Genomic DNA, 24,169 nt, shown 5'->3' with positions numbered 1-24,169 from the left:
ATGGTGGAAGGTCCTGGCATGGAGGAAAGCTGCTCACATCATGGTAGTCAGGAAAGAGATAAAGGGGGAGAAGTTGAGCAGAGAGCTATGTCTTCCTATACCATGCCCCTGGAAACTCGACTATTCCAGCCAGGTCTTCCTCCTAGAAGTACATGCAACTATGCATTTTTTGGTGGATTATTTCAGTGATAAGTATAATGGCCCTGTAATCAAATCAACTTCTAAATATATGAGGTTTTGGGGGGGGCACCCCAAACCTAAATCATAACAGTCTCTATTTTACCTATTGCCCCTGAATAATTACTAACAGTGTCCCTTTTCACTGTAAGATGGTTGCAGTTTGAAAGAAAATGATATGCTTCTTCCTTGCCATAAAGACTTTAAGTAACTTGACATATATAAAACCAATGTGGGGGTTCTAGTCAAGGAATTCTCCTTCCTTCTATCTCTATATGAAAGGGAAATCTATTACTATACAGTTACTTAATGGTGCAGCTGAAATACAAAAGCTTCACAGGACTCTTATTTTATGCAATCTAAGACATAGAATCACTTTAGCAAAGTGATTTTTCCTAGGGTAATTTAGGGAAGAAACTTTTACCAGCTTTAAAAGAAAAAGCATAATTTTTCATTTTAAGGTTACATGTGGAGAAATAAAATTGATGGCAATTTGCAAAAATATGACTAAAAAGTATATACTCTGCAGCACATGCTCCATTTTATTATCTTTTGTATATGCAGCTAAATAATCTCAGATCAACCTTGATCACTTTTATAAATATATTCTCCACTTATAGTCAGTTATCTACTTAGAGTAATCATGTTTACTGATGAAAACAACTTGACAAATCATTTTGCTAATTCTACCTGAACACTACAAGTACTTTGCTTTACACATAATAAAAACAAAGATAAAAATATTCATTATCAATGTTGAGAATTTCATGAAACTGTAGCAGTGTTATCCTGAGCACCGAGCAAAATGATCTGGAAGCACCAGTATTCAACAGATGCCTGGCATGTTTGATAATAAGTTGCTGGACCTCTATCATTTTTATGATATGACATATGGTAGTGAAGTTTTAAAAAAAAATCTTTATAAACTTTTGAAGTCACACAGAAAAAATGTGCAAAAAATAAAACATTTATTGTGTACTAATAGATTTTGTTTATTGAAGATACAAAAAAGCAAGAGAAACCAAAACAGATAACCAAAAAATAAATAGAGTAAACCTTTCAGCATGATGTTTTCAGAGGGAAACAGAAATCACCCTCTTATTCCTAGCTCTGCCTCTACCTGATCATGAAATCTCAAGGAGACTTCTGTGGGCTTCGGTCTCATTGGCCAAGAGAGACTTCACTTCTAACATTCTCCCATCTGCAACATCCTATGATCTCATGGATCGTTAGTGCAAAGACGCCTAACATGACACGTCTTCCAGGTCCCTCTGCACCCTTGCCCAGATGAACAACACTGCTTTCCCACTATTCTCAGATCTTTGTGTTCTCACTCCACCCTAGGGTTCCTAAGTTCTCCTGGTACAAACACAAGAATCTCACTGCTTCCTCATCACACTACCGTGGTAGGTTTCTGAGCTCTCTTTGACATGCTTCCAGTCAGCTCCACTTGAGTAAATACTGGAAGAACACATTGCATGAATCAGGGTGCTCTCCATCCCCTTAACTTTCTCTCCCAAAAGGCAGCCCAGGTCCCTTTAAAATGATGCACAATTGGGGCCAGGGATTTATCTCAGTGGTTCCCGCTGCCTGCCTCACAAGCGCAAGGTCCTGAGTTCGATCCCCTGTACCAAAAAAAAAAAAAAAAAGCACAATTTTCTATACAAGATGTGGTAATTAAACAATACTCTGTTAACAAATCTGTTTCTATTGGAATAATTTCCTTAAAACTCAAATTAAGGTAAAATTGAAAAGTGATTTTTCCTTGAGGCAAGTTAGTCAACCCTCTTGGAATACTGATGAATGGGCTTTCAGAAAAAACAAATTCTGAGTAAATGTGGCTTAGAGAGCCATGACATAATATCTGACCATCACTTCTGGTGCTGCCTCAGGCCTGAATTCCTACAAGCCACACACAAGACAGTTTCTGTGTGACCATAAGAAACCTGTACAAGTAGCACATGCTCCATTTGAGAAGGCTCAGGCCTAATGAAATCAGGAAGAATCATTCCACTTGGCACCAGCCAACTGCTAACAGGGGTGAGATAATTCATCACAGCCAACTATAGTAACTATTACCTCAGGAAGAAAGAGAAGTATGTGCCAATGAAGATTCTTGCTCAGACTGCTAAAGTTACAGCATTAATACTGCCCACAAATATTTCCAACATTTTGGAGTCTCATGTGAAGACTTGTATAGAGGATAGAAACAAAAATGGAAAAAGAATAAATACTGGATATAGAAAGGGACAAACATTCTATATTGTACTTTTTAAATATGGACTACTTACTGTGATTTAGAAGACAGTATTTATAGCCTGATTGCATCATGGAGTGAACATTACAATTAGCACTCCATCCTTGACACGTTTGTGTGAACTCCTCTAAGATAATTAGTATGTTTCCTTAAAGCTGTATGAGTATAATCCTCCTCTTTTTACTGTTGGAAATGTTGCTCTTTTCGTTTGGGTCAAGTATTTGAAAGCTCCCCTGATAAAGGATTTTCAGAAGTAATTCTGGGAGCCAAATAAGAGAATCACTGGAGAGAGTCTGTAGAATAGAGGGGCAGTGATGCACTTATGATGGATCACAGTGGGATGGATAATGAACTGAGAATTAAAGAAGAGAAATGAGAACTTCTCACATGATCACTGAGGGAGAGACTTCAGAAAGAGAAGGACAGGCATCTTTCAGCTCTTACAGGAGAAAGTCAACATGAGGCTCAGACAGACACTTCAGGAGAGATGGGTTGTGCTGGGCTTCCCAGGCTGCTCCTTGGAAGAAGAGTACAGGGCACTCATTCTGAAGAGCAGCTCTGCCATTGTGTAACCTACATGGACTCGAACCACACGTTATTTAGCACCAATGGTGGCATGCACTTTGTTCTTGGCATTTTGAAATTTGCTACTAAGTCTGGTACAAATAAGCAGCCAGCAAAGTTGGTGCTGTATAACCCAGGGGAGAAGTGGATAAATGGTCTCTAAATGAGTAAAGTGTCAACAGATCTAGATGGAGGAAATGGTGAAAATAAAAGATGCTGCAGGAACAAGGAGAATGACTGAATCATGGTTAACAAATATAAGAATAAAGGGACTGGGAGGTGTCACAGTGCAGCCCTGGTGGAATCATCAGAGCATTCATCACGGAGAAGGATCATAAGTAGGGAAGAACTTGAGGCTCTGAGTGCAGTAATTTGGAGGCATGAAACATGAGTGAAAATGTCGACAACATAGGGAACTATTTTACAGAAGTTGTGAAAATATAAATATCACAGACACGAATAAAAACACCTTGCCTTTAAGAGAATAAACATTATTTGCTCAGAAGACTATCATGTTCTCTGTACTCATGGGAGTAAAGCCAAGAAAAAGGCAAACATCAAAACTTTAGGAGTGATGGTAAGATCCTCAGACAGTCCTTTCTTAAATCATTCTTAAGGTAATCTTTCAATTTCAAAGTGGAAAATTGGTAAGAAGTTAAGAAAATAAAGTCAACTAAAATCTGAGAACACCCTTTTAGTGTTTCCTTAATTATTTTTCTATACTTTTTCTTATAGTTGTAATAATATTGTATCCATAATATTGTTTTCTTTATTTGAGTTTTAACATGTCTCAGTAGCACATTCCAAAGTGATAACTAGAGAGCTCATTGACAGTTAATAAATCTAAATTTGATTTAAGGAGGACTGTTCAATAGCAGAGTAGCATCTGCAGAGTCAGCTAAGGACAGAAGTTCTTCCAAGGAAATAAGCAGGAATAGAAACAAGTACCTGGAAAAGGAACAGGAGGATTGTGTCACTCAGCATGGAACTGCTGGATGATATCCTAAAGGGACAGGTAGACAGGAACAAAATCCAAAGAGTCTTTTTAGGTATTTTGAAAATGACACTGACAGTTTAGAGGATAAGTATTACTTCAGAAATATCATATGAATAGGACTTAAATGAATCTATGGATATTCATCACTGCATTTATCAGGTACTTCTACGGTACTGGGTACTAGACATTGTTCTAAGTATTTTGTAAATATTAATTCAATTTTCAGAACATCTCTATTAGGTGGGTACTGTAATTATTCTCCATATGCAGAGATTTAAAAAGTATTATGTGTCTCCATATTTCTAATTTCACTTAATAGCTTTTGGCTCTTAAGGAGTCAGAAGAATGGCAATGTTCAAGAGGCCTTGACTACATTATTTGCCATTATGCATAATCTCCATGCTTCTTCTTCTGCTTCAACCATCAACAACCTTATTCATAATTCTCCACCAAAAAAATCTCTCTTGGCTTATTAGCTATATTAGCAATATAGTTCAGTATCAGGAAACACAATTACAACAAAATAACAAATTTCAAAACTAACTGCATTTGGATAAACAATGTAAATTTCAATTTGCACTGATAATATGTTTAGTCAGTTAGTTCCACACAAATCATCTATGGAAACAAAGAAGAAAGAATATGAACAAAAGCTAAGTTAAGTTGCATTAGATGAATCAGTATAAAAGAGAGGAGTAGCATTATTTCCCCAAGTCAAAAAATAACAGTAATTCTCATGGTGACAATGACAAAACGGAAGTATAATTTTAGGAATTTGGGTTCTACTTCTCATTGGTGCCACTAACATAACTTGTTAGCACTTTCTTCCTTTGTAGAAGTGATTTTTTTTTACATGGAATATATTTTTATAGAAAATAGTTTATTTTTATATATCTGGTAAAGAATACACACATACACAGAAATGATTCCATTTGTTAATGGATGTGGCTAGATGAAACAGCTCAGGATGGTGCTGGTAGATGTGTCTGTACTGTCCCTTCTAGAATACATCAGACTGATGACTGAATGGAGATCCTGGGCCATGTTCAGATGAATCATGCAATAGAAGTGGAGTTCATCACACATCGGATGGCAAATAGGAGTGGAGCTCCTCAGACATAGCATGGCAACTGAGGTATAATAGTGAAACTAACATTCTTAATGCCAGGTCTGGTTTCTTTAAATCCTGGAGTATTATTTATTATAGAAAGCACAATTTTGTTCAATGAATTTAAAATGCTCTTTAATGACTCCACTCTGCTTCTGACCTTAAATACATATAGTACCATATATTGACTGAGAGATACAAAGGACTCAGAATTACACTGAAAATACATTCCTACAGAAATTTTAAAAAGTTCACTTGTATGTGACAAGAACAGATGAAAATCTAAATTTTGATAAAAAATATATGGCGCATTATGCCTGATTTATACAAACAGTAAGATTTGGGGGGTGAAATGTTACCAGAAAAATAATCTTTTAATTCATCATTTCTTATCATTCCTGATTTGAACTTTAGCTAATATTCTATTTCATACTCATCCCAAATCCGCCCACACACATGCACACACATGACTTAATATATCACTTTTACAACATGACTCATGACCACAGAATTGCAAATATAATCTCTCATCCCAACACAGATACACAAAAGATTATTACTACTAGCTAGCTTAAAATGTGCCTTTGAATTTCTCTACATATCAATAACAAATGGCTCCTTTTCACTAGAACCATTAGCTTTTATAAAAATTTCATTTACAGAGGATGGCGTTTCCATTAAGTGAAATAGAGAAGATAACTGTGGGAGATCATCATCTTTCTGTCCAAAAATATTGAGGGCTAAGATGCAGTTAAATGAATAACACCCATGCTTTAGATTATTTGAGCCTATATATTGAAGAACTTGTCCACAAATTGTGAAATATTAACATTTATCTTGTTCTACCACTCCTAGCCCAGAGAAAGGAGCTTCCAGGATGCCATTCCACTGCTCCCAGACCAGAGGAGGTGAGCCACATGTGCACCAAAAGCACCGCTCTCTGCCATTGAAATGAGAAGACACATGAACAAGTCTCAAAACTAGGCTTCGAGAACACCTACAGCAACCCCAAAGGGAAACGAGAAGAAACACTCTGATACTCAAATACCTGGACTCCCTGAACTGGCAACAAAAGAAGATCTGGAAAAAATGAAATCAGAAATAATTTCTCACATAACAGCAGAGATTATGCCAATAGTGCAAGACATGATTAATAAATCAAGAGAGGACACAGATTAAAAAAAAAAAAAAGAGGAGCTAAGGAACATGATGGAATCCCAACATAGGAAACAAATGGAATCCATAAAACAGATACAAACAGATTTCCAGGAGAAGAAAAACTCCATTGAAAGTCTACACAGCAGAATGAGGTAATGTGTGGTCAGAATTTCAGATATAAAAGATAAGATTGCAATTAATGACCAGGAAAAGAAAAATTGCTTCAAAATTGTAAGAGACCATGAGAAATCAAACCAGCAGCTGTGAGACGATGCAAAGAAGAATAACATAAGACTGACTGGAGCCAATGAAGAAAGAGGAGAGAATGCAGATGGCATAAAAAAAATGTTCACAGACGTGATGGCAGAAAATTTCAGAAGCAGAGAAAAGAACTTGACATACAGATAAGTGAGGCATATAGGACTCCAAATAGCCTTGATGAAAAAAAATTACACATAGACATATAATTGTTAAGATTCCAGAAGCCCAACAGAAGAACAAAGTTCTACAAGCAGTGAGAGGAAAGAAACACATCACATACTAAGGAAAGCCCATCAGAATCACAGCAGACTTCTCAAAGCAAACCCACAAGGCAAGAAGAGCTTGGAGTGACGTATTCCAAGCCCTAAAGGAAAACAGCCTCCAATCCAGATTGATGTACCCTGCAAAACTATCTCTCAAAATTGATAGAGAAATAAGACACTTTCATGACAAAGAGCACCTTAGGAGCTTCATGAATACAAAACCAGCACTCCAAACAATTTTAGATAATAACCTAGGTACAGACAATGAGGATCACAAGCCCAGGAAGCACAGCAGAAGGAATACATCGGGCACAACAAGAAACTAAATGTAAAGGGGGAGAATCCAACAAAAAGAAAAAATCATGACAATGAGAGGTCAATACGTATCAGTTATAACCATCAATGTTAATGGTCTCTATTCACCAATCAAAAGAAATACACTGGCAGAATGGGTCAAGAAGCAAAATTCAACAATATGCTGCATACAAGAAACACAGTTAATTCAAAAAGAAACTCATAGATTGAAAGTTAAAGAGTAGAAAACAATACTCCATGAAATGGGAACCTGAAAAAAAGCAGGAGTAGCTATCCTCTTTGCAGACCAAGTGGATTTCAAACCCACACTGATTAAGAGAGACAAAGAGGGACACTACATCCTTGTAAAGGGAACAATCCAAGAGGAAGAGATGACAATCATAAATATCTATGCACCAAACACTAGTGTGCTCGACTATATAAAACAAATACTAATGGAAATGAAAAGTCATATATGCACTAATACACTTGTAGTGAGGGACCTCAATACTCCACTTTCACAAATAGATAGATCAACTAGACAAAAAATAAGTAATGAAATACTAGAACTCAATCAAACTCTTGAACAAATGAACTTAACAGATGTTTACAGAGTGTCTTACCTGACAAAATCAGAATACACATTCTTGTCAGCTGCACATGGGTCGTTCTCCAAAATAGACCACATACTTGCTCATAGACCATGGTTAAGTAAGTGCAAAGGAATTGAAGTTATCCCCTGTATATTATCAGACCGTAGTGTGATGAAATTGGAGATCCATAGCAATAGAAACCACAAAAATTACATAAATATGTGGAAATTGAACAACACACTTCTGAATAACCAAAGGGTCACAGAGGAAATTAAACAAGAAATCAGACAGTTCCTTCAATTAAATGACAATGACAATGCAACATATCAGAATTTATGGAACACAATGAAAGCAGTCTTATGAGAGAAATTCATAGCAATGAATATACATATTAGGAAATCAGAGAAAGTCCAATTAAACAACCTGATGCTGAACCTCAAAATTCTAGAAAAAAAAAAGAGCAGGACAAACCCAAAGCTCATACAAGGGCGGAAAGTATAAAGATCAGAGCAAAAATAAATTCAATGGAGACTAAGAGAACGACACAAAAAAATCAATGAAGCCAAGAGTTGGTTCTTCAAAAGAATAAACAAAATTGAAAAACCCTTAGCCAACTTTATCAGAAAAAGGAAACAAAAGGCCCAAATCCATGCAATTAGAAATGGAAAGGGTAAAATTACAACAGACCCAGCAGAAATCCAGAGGATCATCAATACCTACTTCCAGAACCTATACTCCAATAAGATGGAAAACACAGAAGAAATGGACAGATTCCTAGATACATATGAATTACATAAGTTGAACAAAGAAGACCTAAAAATTCCAAATGACTCAATATCAATCAATGAAATTGAAAACATAATTAAAAACTTACTAACCAAGAAAAGCCTGGGTCCTGATGGCTTCACTGCTGAATTCTACAAGACATTTAGAGAGGAACTGCTGCCACTACTGTTTAAGCTCTTGAATGAAATTGAAAGGGAAGCAATACTCCCAAATTCATTCCTGGAAGCAAGCATCACCTTGATCCCCAAACCAGAGAAAGACACAACCAAAAAAGAGAACTATAGGCCAATCTCACTAATGAACATAGATACAAAAATCTTTAATAAGATACTGGCAAATAGAATGCAGAAGATCATCAAGAAGATCATACACCCTGACCAAGTGGGATTCATCCCAGGGATGCAGGGATGGTTCAACATACGCAAATCAATCAATGTAATACACTATATCAATAAACCCAAGGACAAAAACCATATGGTTATCTTCATAGCTGCCGCAAAGCAATTGATAAAATCCAACACACATTTATGATAAAAACCCTGCAAAGAATTGGAATAGATGGTCTCTACCTCAAACTGATGAAAGCCATCTAAGAAAAACCAACAGCCAATATCATATGAAATGGTCAAACACTGAAATCCTTCACACTCAAATCAGGAACAGGACAAGGATGTCCACTCTCACCACTCTTGTTCAATATAGTGTTGGAAACATTAGCTATGGCAGTTAGACAAGAGAAAGAAATAAAAGAAATAAAGATAGGAAATGTAGAAGTGAAATTGTCATTATTTGCAGATGACATGATACTCTATATAGAAGACCACAAGAATGCCACCAAAAGTCTTCTCAACTTAATAACCAAATTCAGTAAAGTAGTGAGATACAAGGTTAACACACAAAAATCAATAGCTTTCCTGTACACGAACAACAGACTCACTGAGAGAGAAATAGGGCAAATAATTCCTTTCACAACAGCATCCAAAAAACTGAAATACCAAGGAATCAAACTAACAAAAGAAATCAAAGACCTCTTCTCTGAAAACTATAGCACTCTGAAAAGAGAGATTGAAGATGATATCAGAAAATGGAAAGACATCCCTTGCTCCTGGGTAGGAAGGATCAACATAGTGAAAATGTCTATACTTCCAAAACTGCTATGTAGATTCAATGCAATCCCAATTGAAATCTCAGCAGCATACTTCACAGACCTTGAGAAAACAAGCCAAAGATTCATTTGGAATAAGAAGAGACCCAGAATAGCAAAAGCATTTCTAGGTAACAAAAGACATGGCGGGGGTACCACAATCCTCAATTTGAAACTATATTACAAAGCTACTGTGATAAAAATAGCATGGTACTGGCAAAGAAACAGACCTGGGGACCAGTGGAACAGATTAGAAGATGCCGAAACAGCTCCAGACACACTCAGCCATCTCATCCTTGATAAAGGACCCAAACACCAGCACTGGAGGAAAGATAGCCTCTTTAATAAATGGTGCTGGAAAAATTGGGCTTCAACTTGCCGATGATTAAAACTAGACCTATATCTCTCACCATGCACTAAACTAAAATTGAAATGGATTAAGGATCCAAATATTAAAACAGAAATGCTAAACCAGCTGGAACAGAGGTTTGGTAGAACTCTTGAAGACATTGGTGTAGGAAAAGATTTTATGAACAAAACCTCAGTTGCCCATCAAGTAGCACAAACAATCAACATGTGGGATCTCTTCTTATTAAAAGGCTTCTGCACAGCAAGAAAAACCACCAGCAGTGTGAAGAGCCAAACCACAATGTGGGAAAAAATCTTCACCTGCTCTTCCTCAGGCAAAGGTCTACTATCTCAAATGTATAAAGAACTTAAAAAAAATCAGACCTCCCAAATTTAAAGACCCAATCCAAAAATGGGCATCTGAAATGAACAGACATTTCTCACACAAAGAAGTAGAAATAGCAAATAAACATATGAAAAAATGCTCAACATCACTGGAAATTTGAGCGATGTAAATGAAAACAATGTTGAGATTCCATCTCACTCCAGAAAGAATGGCTGCTATCATGAAATCAACCAATAACAAATGCTGGCAGGCTTGGGGGAAAGAGGAGCCTGGCTCCACTGCTGGTGGGAGTGTAGACTGGTGCAACTACTGTGGAAATCAGTATGGAGATACCTCAAAGAATTAGGACTGGAAATCCCATTTGACCCAGCTATTCCCCTGCTGGATATCTTCCCCAAAGAATTAAAAGAATCATACCACAGTGATATATGTGCACCCATGTTCATAGCAGCACAATTTGTAATAGCTAAAACTTGGAAGCAGCCCAGCTCCCCATCAACTGGAGACTCGATGAAGAAAATGTGTTTTTGTTTATAAAATGGAGTACTACTCAGCAATAAAAAATGAGAAATTAGAGACATTTATAGCTAAATGGATGCACATTGAAGTGATACTCTTAAGTGAAATAAACAGGACAGACATTTGTAAAAACCAAATAGTTTCTCTAGTGTGAGAAACTGAAAGTGTAAATAAGGACTAAAATGTATAATAGATAATGTGAAATAACAAGAAAAAGAGCAAAGGGGAAGGGGAAGTGGGAGGGGGTAGGGGAAAGGAAAGAAGGGAATGGGATTAATATGAGAAATTGAAAAAATGGAAACAAAGTCTTTGTAAATAGGGAGGGGTGGAGGGATTGAAGGGAGGGCAGGGGAAGGGGGAAAAATAAGAACCAAAGAGAGATTATGTAAAGGTGGAAATTTCCAATGATGAATGACATTATATTGTATACCTAAAAATGTACCAATAAAATAATATTAAAATTATTTATCTTATAATGAATAGATGTTATATAGTAGGACTCTTTGAGGTACTTGAAATATTATTCCACTAATAAACTTTAAAAAATACTAATGGATGGGGCTGAGGATTTAGCTCAGTTGTTCCGGCACCTGCCTCGCAAGTGCAAGGTCCCGAGTTCGATCCCCATACCAAAGAAATAAATAAATTAAATAAATAAAAAAAAATACTAATGGACTCTCTTGGTTCTTATTTTTCACCCTTGCCCAGCCTTCCCTTCAACCCCTCCAGTCCTCCCTATTTACAAAGATTTTGTTCCTATTTTTCCATTTTCTCATATTAATCCCATTCCCTTCTATCCTTTCCTCTAGCCCTCCCACTTCCTTCCCCTTTGCCCCTTTTCTTCCTATTTCACATTACCTACTATACATTTAGTCCTTATTTACACTTTCAGTTTCTCACACCAGAGAAACTATTCGGAATTTATTCATGTGTGTCCTATTTATTTCACTTAAGAGTATCGCCTCAATGTGCATCCACTTAGCTATAAAATGTCTCTAATTTCTCATTTTTTGTGGCTGAGTAGTGCTCCATTTCACAAAAAAAACACATTTTCTTTATTCAGTCTCCAATTGATGGGCATTTGGGCTGCTTCCAAGTTTTAGCTATTACAAACTATGCTGCTATGTAAAGGTGCAAATTTCCAAAGATGAATGTTAGTATATTGTATACATAAAATGTACCAATGATTAGAATGAATAATCAAAAGTGTAGAATAGGAAGAAAAGGTCCAAAGAGGTAGAGGTAGTGGGAGGGGCAGGGGAAAGGAAAGAAGGGAAAGGAAAAATGATGAGAAATGGAAAAAATGGAAATAAAGTCTTTGTAAATAGGGAAGGGTGGAGGGCATGAAGGGAGGGCTAGGAATGGGGGAAAAAAAGGAACCAAGATGCATCATGTAAAGGTACAATTCCCAATGAGAAATGTAATTGTGTTGTATACCTACAATGTACCAATAAAAGAATTTAATTTTTAAAAAAAGAAAACAAAAAGGAAAAATCACAAGGCTCTACTAATAAATCTAATGCTGTAGGGCTAGAATTTACTAATTTTCTTTTAATATGATTAAAAGATTAGCAAGAAATGCAGTAATTTGGGAATATTTTCACAAGGCATATTTATATGCTTAAGGAAAAAGGTCAATGTTAAGCACACAAAGAATCATAAAGATGTGAGAATCACAAGTTATATGTTTTCATTAAAGTTATAGCCAATGATCATTGCTTTATAATGCCAAGTTTGAGTTACCACTCCTGTTATAGTGTAACGAAAAGGCTTTGGTAAGTGCATTACAGAATACATATGTGTTGATAAATCATATTGGTCTGCTCCACCATTTAAAGAAACCTATTTGATACTCTTTCTTTATCCTTTCATTAACAGTGTTGCAGTTTTGTGCTAATTGAACTTAAAACATCTACAGTAATAATACAAGTGCCCATTGCTTTATATTGATCTTTACAGCTCATATTGAGAATCTCCCTGGACAGACATATATAAGCAATGTGTATGAAGCCTATTATATCATTGTTCTAATAAACCCATGTATTTTGCTGAAAAAAAAAATACTAATGAATAAAAATGCTTATTTATCATCACGTGGCATATTCATCATCTTTTAAGATGGAATGTTCTAATGAAAGCCTAAATATTAATTCATTTTTTAACATGTGGCACAAACTTTAGCACACTCACAGGGCAAGACAATAAATTCAACCTCAATTTTGATCAAACTTCTCATTAAGACATCACTACTCCATATTCATATGAAGAAATTTTTATGATAACATAATTTAGTTATGTATTATACCCTACATTAATACATTTTTCTTTCATACATGGAATACTGTATACATATTATTTTTGTAATAGTAAAGCTTTAATCAGATAAATGGAAAATTACAACATAAAATATACAGCCAAATATAAAGTCATTCATTTGTGGTAAGTTCCCTTAAATAGACTCCAGACTACTCTATAAAAGTTATAATATATAATATATACCCTAATATAAAAATACAACAAAAAAACAATTACAGAAAATAATTTTGCATGTTCTTTGAAATTAGGCACAGAGTAGGGCCAGGGATTTAGCTCAGTGGCTCTGCCACCTGCCTCTCAAGTGCAAGGACCCGAGTTCGATCCCAGGTACCAAAAGAAAAAAATTAGGCACAGAGAAAAAATGAGGATGAAGTCTACAAACAACTTCAAAAATATTAAAAAACACTAAATATGCATATTGTATGTATTTTCATTATACAAAATGTTCTTTTAAATACTCTAAAATTTAATCAGAGGCAACAGCAGAGCAATTTCCTACCTTGTACAAAGCTCTGGGTTCATCCCCTGCACTGCAGTAAATCAATCAATATTCCCTCAACTAGAAGGGATTAATTATAAAATAAAAGAGAATAGTATTTCTTACTCCCTATGCTTTACCAGACAATCGGGATTACCACAAAAATTTTGAAGTATATCTAAATATCCTCTGTAAACTATAAAAGTTTATAAAATTGTCAGTGTTTTATACTTATAGTTAAGTGATGAATTCTGTTGCTAATAAAAAATATTTTTCACCAGGTGTGGTGGAGCACACCTCTAATTCCAGCACTGAGGAGGCTGAGCCAGGAGGATCACAGAGAGTTCCAGGCTAGTCTGTGCTACATAAGAGAGTTCCAGGCCAGCCTGCACTACAAAGCATGACCTTGTCTCAAAAACAAAACAAAACAAATACCAAAAAAATTTCATTATAATATACCAAATAATTTAACCAACCTTACTAGTTTAACCTCACTAGTCAATTGATTTGTGTAATTGTGGTCAGAGGTAGAGAATAGGGATTGCTTTGCATGCATAATACCAATAATTAGACCTAATTATCACAATAAGCCACTACTACTTTGGTAGAACAAATGTATTCCAGAATAGCCTTTGACTTTTGAGTCCTGCTAGAGTCTGAGGGGTACTTGTCAAAGTGAATTTTGATGATACATATGTGGTGCTATAAAAGAATGAAGTTAGAGGGGCCTAAGCTGAAAGCATTACATATGTATGTATAAAGCGGAAGAAAACCAACTCATTTTCAAATTTATTTTAATGTCAGTACCACTGCTTTTATTTACACCATGGTCCTCTATGGAATGCTTAATTATTCAGTAATGGGGCACTGAGCAAGTCACCTCCGTTTTTAAATATATAGTACTCACTTTGCTGAACTAGTAGGAAGTCCACAGTACTATTATTAACATTGGCTCCAGTAATTCTTTTGTGAAGGTCAAAAGAATTTACTCTTTATATAATGCTTGAATGCCAACACTATAACTAAAATCAAATTTATTTTTGCTTTTACAGATGATCAAGGGTCTAATCCAAATAATGCAAATTATACAGTAAAAGTAATTTTGCTTTCAAAAGTATAACATTAATTGAAACAATTATTACCATTTTGATGTATTGATAACCTAGGATACTCATTGTACTAAACAATTTTATATCCTTCGATGAGTTGAGAGGAAAGCCAAAAATTGACCCTTATGGAAACAAAATGTCAATTATCAATTAAATATTATTTGATCTCAACTTTTCAAGCATAATCAAAGTAAATACATGACAGTGCAGAATACCCCACTAATCCGCTGCAGATTTAAAGATTGTCCATATTTATAATGAAAAGTTTCTCGCAATGTACATGTTGACTAAATCCATCAGGTGGTGCAATAAAATAATAAAACTTGTAGCTAGTTTCTGAAAATAGCCACTTATCCTCATATCTTAATCCACTTGGACTTGTTTGCTTTGAGAGACTAAATAAGAATTCCAATTAGGGTGAGACATTTTCACATACTTATAATGAAAATCACCTGATACAAAAACAGAAAGCTGTTTATTAGGGGGAATAAAAGCATCCTCATTCTTTAGGGAAATCAGAGAAAAATATTTTGACACCATTATAAGTGAGTATATTACACTGATTATCGAAATTTTGACAAGAGAAAACTTGAATTGGTCTCTCTGTTTTTTCAAAAATGGTTAGAAATCCTATTTTAATAAACTTTTTACATCTTATCTTCACATAAGATAATTTGGGGATGATTCAATGTTTATGACAATGATACTAATACAACAAAAGAGCAATGATTGAAGCTGAAAAACTTTAGTGAACTCTACCAGAATCATAATCAAAATTGAGTGGCTATATATATGTAAATATAGCTTTACAATATCTAGTTGTAGCTGCTGTATAGAAATGTGCATAATATGACAGCAAACCACAAACTTCTTTCAGAATGAAACGGAGCTTATGAGTAACAGATACGGTATTGCACTTCATTCTGAGAACGTGTTACTTCATGTAGGACTTTCTTGGACCAAGTAAGTTTTTTCTGTTTCCAAACAGTTGGTCTGGACTGATTTAGGGAATTATAAGCCATGGCACAGACCAAACATTGTTGTAAAGTGCCACATAAACAACAAATTCTACTTACCTGGGAATCAGTCCTGTCTCAATGATACGTGCTGGAAATGAGACTGCATTATTTGCTAAAGCATTAGAGAACCAAAATAAAATGGTATCTTGAACTCTGAAACTTATGTGTTCAAATTGTTTTTAAGAGCAAAGGAAACAAAAAAGAAAAGAAGGAAGAAAAGAAGAAAGGATGTGCATAAGACCATATCACTGAAAATACTTGCACTTTGTCTTTCTTACTCTTAAAAGCTATACTTTCCACTTGTCATTTATCACCAAACCATTAGCACACTAATCATTCTCAAAACTATTTAGGCTTCTGTGTTCAAATACCAAGAAGCATTTCTTTGACCAGATAAATCTAGACCTAACTGCACTGTTTATCAATTGATGACACTTTGATAGCCAGGCATTGCTGTAGTTGTCTCACATTAGTGCACGCGATGGTGCCCTTGGAAACATGTCCCCACACCTTTGCTATGGCATTGCTTTTCCACATATAGTCCTTCTTTGTCTCTGTTTACTCCACATCTTACATTATGAGACAAGGAGCGCTGGGACATTTGGCTTTGGGTGTGAAATTTCTCCTCAAAAAGATATCTTCCTCCAATCCTTCAACTTCCCAAGCTTTCTTTGGGTCACATTTTGTTTCAACAACAAAAGCACATTACCATTGTGGAAGAAGGTATTTGAAGTACACATTCATTAACTTGATCAAGAGTGCTAATTCATCCCTGAAGTTGTGCATGTATTTATGCAAGAGCTCTTCAGAGAAAAAGGGTTCCCATAAGAAAACAACACAACTGAGATGTTCTGAAATATGTGTTTAATCAATAGCTTCAATTTTAATCCTCTGGCAAGTACCGTAAAAGCATTTATTATTAATGTGAATTATCAAACTATATATGCTTCTGTTGAGTTTTATGAGCTCATAATATAAACAGTAAAAGGTATTCTGCCTAAAGCAAAAATCATGTTAAAACAGCCAAGAAAACTAAAGGTGACATAAAAATGAGTTTTCAAGTTTAAGAACCAATGTAGCAGATGCATTTAGCTATTTATGAAAAAAGAATGTTGAAATTTAAAGTATATCAACATATCACTCTCTGTCTAGAATAATCTGTTACTTTTAAGGTATACTTTTAAGACATAAGAAACCAAAGGCAGCCTATTATTAATGAATTATCACAATGGATGATGCATCTTCACCAGATCAAGTAATGTGCATTGAGACAAGTGTAAAGCAAGGGATAGCCAGAACTAGGATAATATTTTATCTGCAGAGGGAAATGTGAATAGAAAATGCAAGGACTGCATATATATATATATATATATATATATATATATATATATGAAACAATACCCTCAGGTAAACATGCATAATATTAAGAATTCCCTATTTCTAGTACTAAAATATTTATGTGCTTTTAAGGTGGTCCACTAAAAACATATTTCATTTTCAGTAAAAAATATTTCATATACAAGTTCACATACATATATTTCTGCATATTTTCTTCTTCCAGCATTCTTTCTTAAAATACCTGACAATGCAATGCTACCTAATTTTCTAGATCTAGAATACACTCAGCAAAAATGATGAAAATTGAATAGACAAAAATATAAAAAGAAAATAGATAATTATAATAAAATGAAATCCTCACTCATAAAGAGAACATTTATGCAAACCTTGTAAGTCACTATTATCAAGTATACATTTATCCAACTTTCTGTTCTCTATGCAGGTACAATAGCACAGTTTAAAAACTTGACTGAAATAATTCTGATTTGAACTTCAGAACATATTAATTTTAGAATTCCACAGATACTTCTACTTCTGGATTGTGTACAACTTATCTTCTGTATAAGTAGGTTTTTCATGCAACTTGCAAATTTGACCAGACGGCTAAACAAGACAACAGAGTATGCCTTTGCTAGAAAATTTCAACAATCTAGAAATGGCTCTGAAAGTGCATGGCTTGTTCCCATTTGCAGTCTTTTAATTAGTCTTTGCCATATGTTCATCTGACTCAATCCATACATAGTTACATCCCAGGCAGCACCAATACCTTAGGCACAAGGAGGATAAGCAGTCTATTTTTCTAGCAGGGGACATGACTCATTTGTTGTTGTGAGGTAAATAAATAAACCTTTCTTTGCCCTTTAAGTAAATGGGTAAATATTTCATTCACAAGTAGAACACTCTACTAGTGACATATCGTGGTTCTCATGGAACAAGTGCTTTAAAAATTGGTAGAAAAGAAGGTGCATAAACAAGGTAGTCGAATAGAGCTCCAAAATAATATGGACTAGAAGATTTCTGGCCCTCCACTCCTATATTCTTCTCTGCAATCCAGCCAATGTAGAAGCTTAAATGTCAGTAAAACCATGTTTAAATTTGAACTTTGGGCTTAGGTTCAAGAATATCTGTAGTCATCAACATCTTGACATCTTATTAATCATGTGCATATATCCAGTAAATGAAATATCAGGTATGCATTTAAACAGAAGCAAAGTTACTAGCCCTCTCTGAAAGTGAAATCATCATCTTTCTCCTGCTCTGGGCCATTCAGCAAAAGCGGTTACTACTAAAAACAATTGAATATATTATAGTTCGCTAGGTAGATTTCTTTTTTTTATTAGAAGAATGGTTGCAAAACAAAATATATATTTTTCTCAAGAGTTAAATCCCAGTAAGGTTTTCAAATTAGAATTATTTATTAAACAATAAACATTTTACTGTTGTTTATTGCCTTGAAGGATTGTATGTATTACATATCAGAAATGTATACTAATAAAATTTTGTTTAAAAAAAGACTGATGGCCAAAAGAAAGACAAATGAGCAATGCAGCAAGACAAAAGTCTGCCCTTAAGATACATTCTTTTAAAATTAGTTAATAGTCCAGATGATTATTTGTCTTAAGCCCTCATTGTTCTTATGAAGAGAATTTAACAGCTATAGGATTTTCTTACTCGCAAAATGTTGATTTTTTTTCTTTTAATTTACCATTGAAAGATATTAAATTCAACATATTACTAGTAAGTTAATACATAAGGATAATACATAGGGCTTTAAAATTGTTATAGACATGGTGCACAATTCTTATTGGAAAAAATATAATAGATATCTTTCAAAAGGAAATATTCCAATGTGAAATATCACAAAAGCACACTCTTACCATAGTACAATCTTTGTCTCAACATCCATTACAAGTTACAGAATGCAAAAAATAGTCTACTGCTTTTAATTAATACAAAGAAAAATGCTGAAGTATTGCAAGTTTGGTTAAAATTGAAGAATGATATAAAACTTGAATTTGGCAAATTTGGATTATTTCTTATATCAAAGTATTAAGAGAAAGTTATTGCAATTAAGTGATTTCCCAATGTCACTTTCATGATATTACAACATAGCTACCTATAGTGAATGTCAAAATATAACTACTTATTTGAACACTGCTCCATATCTCATTTAAGACTAAGGCATCAGTAGTCTCTGAATATACTAACAATAAATTGTTACAAAAGAAAATTAGGGAAATTATCTCATTAGTAATAGACAAAAGTACTTAGAAATAAATTTAGCCAAGAAGGTGAAATATTTATATATACAAAACTATAAAATCTTAACAAAAAATTGAAAAGTATATAAGTAAATGGATATATCTTCTGTTCACAGATTGGAAAAATTAATACTGTTAAAATACCCACAGAATCCAAATTGATCTACAGATTCACTGCGATCCCTGTCAACTTACAGTGACCCATTAACAAAAGTAGAAAAAAAATCCTATATTTCTTCTGAGATTACAAAAGATCAGAATTACCTAAAACAATCTTGAGCAAAAAACAGGAGGCATCACATTGCCCAATATCAAAACCTATTGTGAAGCTATAGTAACCAAAAATGTCATGGTCATAGCTTAGCTACACAGAACATTGGGGCAGAATGGAGACTCCAGAAATAAATCTACACCTTTATGGCCAATTGATTTATGACTAAAATATCAGGAACAAACAAAGGGTAAAGGGCAGTGTTTTCAATAAATGGTGCTGGGAAAAGCAGATAGCAACATGCAGAAAATGAAATTGGACCTGTATCTTACACCGTATGCAAAAATCAACTCAAATAAGATTAAGGATGTAAACATAAGGCCTGAAACTGCAAAACTGCTAGAAAAAGAATTAGGGGAAATCTTGATGACATTGATCCAAACAGTGACTTTTTAATTATGAATCCAAAAACACAGGAAAAAAGTGAAAATAGACAAACAGGACTAATTCAGACTAAAAACCTTCTTCTGGGAAAAGGAACAATGAGTTGAAGAGATAAAATTACAGATTGGGAAAAAATTCTGGAAGCAATATATACAAATGGTTAATATCCAAAATATACGGACAACTCAGTGTCAAGAAAACTAATTTAAAATTAAGCAAATGATATGAGCAAACATTTATCAAAAGAAGGTAGACAACTGGTTAAAGGTTATATTAAAAAGAACAACTGCAATTTATGCTTTGTATCTCTCAGAAACTTGTAATAACTGTTGAATTATGGTAATTATGAATACTACATACTATAATATTCAATGTGAGAAATGATACAGTATAAGTTAGCATTTTTGGTTATTAATCTAATTGAAACTACTCTTTAACAATGGCAAATTGACAAAAATATAATAACAAAAAGAACCATGTGTGAGTTTATCAAGATATTGCAGTAATATAGTCACTAGTGAGAAAATGGGTGTATGAAGAAACAGTCTCCTGAATGCCAGCTCTTCAGAGATACTCTTGCTGTTAGACAATGCTCAGCAGTCTTAGTTTTCAATTAAAGAACACTTCAGGGTATGTATAATACATTCAGATTTAAAGAGGTAGTTTATACATCTGGGGCGACCCAACTAGAGAAATGCAGATCAGATAAGGAAAGCAAAATATTTATATTCCAAGGCAAAGTTAAGGTGAAGTTTTCAGTACTGGTATATGCAGTTTATATGATGTGATAAAAAAATAAAGTGAAGTAAATTTTAAATATTTATTGCATAAAATGCACATTGCCATTAATCTCCTTCAAATACTCCCCCTGAGTTCAAGCACACTTATCCCATACTTCTTGCCACTTTCTGAAGCAGTCCTGGAACACCTCTTTCAAGAATGTCTTTACTTGCACTGTTGTGGTTTCTTCCATGTCCTGAATTGATTTAAAATGTGTATTTTTCATGGTTATTTGGACACTGGAGAAGAGTCAGAAGTCACAGATGTCAAATCTGGTCAATAAAGTGAATGAAAATACACTGTAATATTTTTATGAGCCTGCTTTTCGTTGGATGGCACTCAGCAGAAGGATTTGCCAAAATTTTTAATCATATCTTATAAAGATCTCCTGAAGGAGGACTTCCAAAACTGCATCAGAAAGTGGCAAGAACAATGGGATGAGTGTATTCCAAGTAAGGGGAAGTATTTTTAGGGGAATTAATGGCAATGTGTCTTTTACTGCAATAGTTTATTAATTTAAACATGAAACATATTTTATCAGCCCTTGTATGTTTGACTAGATTAAAAAGTCAATGAGGAGGAAAGCAAAGAAGGAAAAGGAATAAATATGAGAAAAGGAAAAAATGGAACCAAAGTCTTTGTAAATAAGGAGGGATGGAAGGGTTGAAGGAAGGGCAGGGGAATGTGGTTAAAAAAAAAAAAAAAAAAGAACCAAGATATATCATGTAAAGGTACAAATTCCCAGTGATGAATGTCATCATATTGTATACCTAAAATGTACCGATAAACTTAATGGAAAAAAAGTGAATGAATTGTGCAACTGCTAAGACTTATTTAAGGAGGGTGTATAGTAATTACAAATTTATAAGTTATAAACTTTTGAATACTCAAAGGTTGAGTAAGTTACTAATTTTGTCTCAGTTTCCTTTTCATTTAATACTTAAATGAAAAATGGACCTTATAAAATTAGCTTAAAGATTAAATAATACAATTTATGTCAATCTCTTAGCCCAGTACTTGGAAAACAATAAACACTCAACTAATGGTAGTAACATTATTTAACTGTTGCTTACTAGGGGTTCTAATTTTGCCTCTCTGATTCAAGCTATAAATAGAATCTAGAGAAAGTCAGCAATCAATGGACAATTAGATACTTCATTAAATAGACATATAAATGCTTTAGACATTTAGACCCTCAAATAGAATACACTAAGAGCCTCTTTCCCATCTCTATTCTATGAATATCCCCATAACTTGCTTTTATACTCAAATATTTTTCTGTCACCAGTCCTTGGTGCTTTCCCATATATAGTATGTATTTTCTAAATTTTCCCTAAGAAATTTTATTTCTTGTAATCATCATGATTCAAATAAAGTGGAGAATAAATAGCAGATGCCCAGTGACTTGTTAGAACAGAGATAAACTTAATACATTAGGCTCTGCTCACTTAGGACTGAGTCTGATTTAGAATCAACTGTGCTGGAGATTCTGCTACACTCACAAATCAGCTCTGAAAGTCTGGCACCAAAGTCTAGCTTCAAGGGGTTGCCATGGTCATATGTACCACAACTTACTTCATGATTTTAATATGAGAACTTGAGCAAAGAAGATACCATGAAAATGTACCATTGGCTGTCTCTGCCCCAATTCTAAGCTCACAAATACAATCATAATATTAGATTTTTTCTTATATATGTGTAAAGAAATAGGATGGAATGCCAATAGTACTTTCACAGGTAATGATTTGCATATAAAAAGAATAAATTGCATACAAAATGGAATCATTTTCACACATTCACATGTGAAACAACATGTTAATTCACTGAAAAAGGCGACACATTCCTGTCCTAACTGTCATTGTTAAGCCATATATATTTTGAGAATTATCTAAGACTTCACATAGCGCATCCATGGTATTTGTGCTAACATGTGGTCCATCTTTAACAAAAAAAAAATTATTACTAAGAGTGAACACATCTACTTGCCTTCATGTACCTACCAGACCATTAAAGTGGCAAGGAGAAATGAATAGCACTACCTCACAAATATTCTCTCTAAGGGACTTGTTTGGAACAAAGCATTGGAAATGCCAGAATGAAAAACAAATTTAACATAATTATTCCATTTTTATCAGCCACTAAACAAACAGCATATAGTCTTTAAACTTGTTTGTGGGAAGTAGAATTATGGTTTATTTTAGATGTATATAGCTGCATGACTCACAAGAGGAAAATAAATGTGTTGATTTACCAATATGTTCTATCAATTACAGACATTGCTCTGTCCAACTGTTCTTGAGATCTGCATGCTTAGTAGAAAATGTATTTAAATGTGTCCAGGTGCATAGTTAGGGTAGTACTGCAAATCAAGCCCACACAGAAAAATGAAAGCATTTCTTACAGTAAAATTCTAATGCAGTTAAAAAAAAGTAATAATGAAAAGCCAATAACTTATTCAAAGTTAAATATTGACCAAGGATGCTTTTAATTTTAGTTCTCTTTGTATACTTCCTGAATGGTCTTTTGGCTAAGATCAAGTGTAGTATCTGTTCTTATCAGTTTAATTATTCTTAATGAATTCATTTTGTAAACAATCTTGTATGAATATGATTTTTTCCCCTGAGATAGTAGAGGTAGGAATTTGGGTTTTCAGATATCAGTTCGCTTTTCCCTATGTTCAGAACTTTGACAGAGCCACCACCATCAGGTGTAAGTTCTACAAGGTTTAGTATGCACCAATTGCTATGCTGAGTAATTTACATAAATTCTCTCATTTAGTTCTGCATCAAGAACTTGAAGGTAAATGTCATTATTATCTTCTGTTCTCTCCCTCTTTGGGAAGAAAACTTTGTCTCAAAGAAGTTTCTTAAGGTCACACAGCCAATATGACCCAGACAGTGAGAATTTGATCCTGGGCATTGGGTGCTGGGATCTGTAAATTTATCAAGTTATAAGTGCACCAACTTTTACAAATACCTACCTAGACAGAGTAACGTTCTGAAGATAATCTATAAATGTAGCGGTATGCACCTTCATGATATAGGAGAAAGATTGCCTTTCACTGGGAAAAAGGCAAGTCAATCTTTCTTTATGAATTATTTTTTAAAAAGTGCATAGAGATATAGAGACTGAAGGTTGCCAAAGATATAGGGAGGCTGCAGTTAGGAATGAAGTACTGTGGCTAAAAAGGATTATCATGAGGGCTTCTTCAGAATGAAAATGTTCTCTATTTTGAGAGAAGATGAAAAAGCAGCCAGGAGCAGGTAGTGGATCCTGAAGAAGCATGTTTTTCAATTAAATCATTCTCATGGGTAGCAGAGAAGTCCTAGCCTCTTCGAGAGGTCCCCCCATGACCTGCTAAGAAAACTAAGACACAGAAGCAAATATCTACAGTTACT

At 34.4% G+C, this 24,169-nt stretch overlaps 1 protein-coding gene and 1 non-coding gene across 2 annotated transcripts in view; one reads left to right on the top strand and one right to left on the bottom strand.

Annotated features, from left to right (window-relative positions):
• Positions 1–24,169, bottom strand: part of Chsy3 (chondroitin sulfate synthase 3) — a 275,320-nt gene that overhangs the window by 69,038 nt on the left and 182,113 nt on the right. The window lies entirely within an intron of this gene.
• LOC147826655 (U2 spliceosomal RNA) lies at positions 23,276–23,470 on the top strand. Its single transcript, XR_015438873.1, has one exon. It is a non-coding gene; the product is annotated as a U2 spliceosomal RNA (small nuclear RNA).

The sequence above is a fragment of the Heterocephalus glaber genome, unplaced genomic scaffold (genome assembly GCF_053883595.1).
Source record: "Heterocephalus glaber isolate CG9 unplaced genomic scaffold, H.glaber_assembly_v1.0 deba00001463, whole genome shotgun sequence".
Classification (NCBI taxonomy): Eukaryota; Metazoa; Chordata; class Mammalia; order Rodentia; family Bathyergidae; genus Heterocephalus; species Heterocephalus glaber.
This window is presented reverse-complemented; position numbering and strand designations above follow the sequence as displayed.